This window comes from Dendrobium catenatum, unplaced genomic scaffold, assembly GCF_001605985.2.
Source record: "Dendrobium catenatum unplaced genomic scaffold, ASM160598v2 fragScaff_scaffold_1240, whole genome shotgun sequence".
NCBI lineage: Eukaryota > Viridiplantae > Streptophyta > Magnoliopsida > Asparagales > Orchidaceae > Dendrobium > Dendrobium catenatum.
In genome coordinates, this window is record NW_021319702.1 from 111654 (window position 1) to 114301 (window position 2648).

The window sequence follows — 2648 nt, forward strand, 5'->3', positions numbered from 1 at the left end:
TCAGCAATCATCGTGGTAATGCAAAAGTTTAAGCACTGAGGTGTTAGTTCACTTAAAGGGTGCCACAATGCCATGTTTCAAGTGCTGTAGTGACTTATACCTTTTCTTGTTGTACTATAAATAGTTTTGATGATATGTTTATAGGAGAGTTCAACCACATCTCAAAAATTTAGTATTTCTTAAAGTACTTCTTTAGATCCCTCTCTGAGTTAAATCTAAGGGAGGCTAGGGAAGTACATGATGCAATCATTTGGAGTATTTAGCTTATATTTCTTAAAGTAACTCTGTAATTTAAGGGAGAAGGAGTGTAGAGGAGGTATTTTGATCCTTTCTTGTTATATCACTCTCTTAAATTTTCATTCTTTCATGAGTATAATAAACATGAGTTTGCTTGTTATTTATTCTATGTCTGGCTAACTCTATTATTTTGGATTAATGTTTTAAAGTATATGTTAAAAAATAATGAAGACTCTTATTCCATATGTGCAGTTAAAATATAATGTGATGTATAGTTTTGATGAAGGAATGCAAGAACAATATGGAATATTGAGATAAGATGTTTGCAAGCCTAGACATATGATGTAAATTTTTCTAGGTTCTTAAGGAGATACTATAATTGTAGGAGGTCAACAAATATCCTTTTCACCCCTACAAGCTTGAAAGAGTTCTAAGAATGCATATACTCTGAATCACAACTATAATAAAAATTCTTATTAGGAAATATGTAAAATTTAACTCATCAATTCAAAACACTTAGTTAAATATTATATCCTTTTTTTTTACTATTTTACCCTATTATATAATCTCCCTAATTATCTTTTTTATATTAGTAGGAAAGTTGTTATAATTAGAATAAATTACAGTTGTTTGTTGTACATATGCATACTTCCTCGTAGATGTTCGACACTCTACTTTATCACTTTATTACTTAATTTGGCATGCATTCTTTATTATATTATGTGGAATTTTATTAATTTTATATCAAAGGAAACCAATGAATAGTTTAAGGGTAAAAGAGCTCTAAACATGTATACAATTCAAAAGTCCACTCCACCATTTCTATCAAGTTTTTTTACAGTGTTGCTAGGGAAATATTTTTCTTTTATAATTTTAACTATATTATTGAATTAATTGCATAGTTAGACCTACTTGTATCTTTTATTTTCTTATTAAAATTATTTATTGCATATTTATGGTTGTATGCTTTGCAGACATAGATTGAAATCTTTATTGTTTGAAGAAGAAATAGAACCCTTTCAAAAACTTAATAAACAAAAAAGATTATAAATATGGCTAAACATATTCTAGATCAAGAATTCTCTATACCACTTAGGGATTATGCTAATGCTTTAGTAGATGGAATTCATCAGATCATTAAAATACCGATGATCCAAGCTAATAATTTTGAATTAAAACTTGTCATAATTCAAATGGATCAAAATTCTCAATTTAGGAAAAGTTTTGTTGATGATCGTAATTTATACTTGCAAGTATCTTATAAATTCATGCAACTTTTAAGTACAATAGTGTTAGTAATGATGCTATTTGACCTCTATTTTTCTCTAAGAGTTAAAGTCACGATGTGGTGGAATTCCTTACCCCAAGTCTCTAATACCACTATGAATTAGTTGGCTCATAAGTTTCTTACTAAGTATTTCCCTCCTTCAATAACTACAAACCTTAGAAATTATATCACTTCTTTTACCTAGTTAGAAGTAGAATCAATTTATGAGCATTGGTAGAGATTTAAGGAAATTGTTAGGAAGTTCCCTCATCATGCTTTACCAAATTGGTTGGTTTTTCATACATTTTATAATGTATTTGAAGGATCTCTTAGAGATATCATAGAAGTTGTAGGTGGAGGTGTTTGAATAGTTGCTATTTGAATGATTTATATTTGTGCAACTTATCATCGTACGAGGCGATGGGTTCACTGGAAAAATTTCGTACAGACGAAAATAAATATCGTACAGGACGATCAGTTCTCTGCAAAATTTTTCGTCCAGACGAAAACAAATTATCGTCCGCGGCGATTGGTTGTCTGGAAAATTTTCGTCCAGACGAAATAAATAATCGTCTAGGACGATCGGCTCTCTGGAAAATTTTCGTCCAGACGATCACATTTTCGTTCAAACGATAAACCGACTTAGAACAGTTTTCAGCAGTTTCTAGAACCGACCTTGCAATAACCGTTCGTACTGGACGAACCTAGTTCGTACAGGACGATCATCTGTACGAAGACATTTCGTACACATATTCAAATTGGGTCGTTTCAGATCGTTTAAGTAAAATCGTCCAGGACGATCTAGGATCGTACCGGACGATCCACTGCGTACAGAATTGGAAATTTGCAGTTTTTGGGTGGTTTCTCTTGTCTTTTATATAAATAGTCCAAATTAGACTGCCACCCAATCTTTTTGTCATTTGATCTTCGTGCCTCTTGAGAGAATAGCCAAGGAGAGAGTGGAAGAGAGCATTCAAAGGAGGATTCCTACCACTGGAGCGAGAAGGCTTCACTTGGATTGCTAAGGTAAGAGTCTCTACTTGTGAAATTGGATTTCTTCACTCTTTTCTTTCTTCCTTCTAGATTCTTGTGAGAAGATCATTCAAGGAGATCCGGTTCTCTGCCGACACTTGGAGAGTGTGAA

At 32.3% G+C, this 2648-nt stretch overlaps 1 non-coding gene across 1 annotated transcript; it reads right to left on the reverse strand.

The window, feature by feature from the left end:
- Positions 1-1676: 1676 nt before the first annotated feature.
- On the reverse strand, positions 1677-1783 carry LOC114580758. The gene has a single exon (XR_003702316.1). It is a non-coding gene; the product is annotated as a small nucleolar RNA R71 (small nucleolar RNA).
- Between the last annotated feature and the right edge of the window lie 865 nt (positions 1784-2648).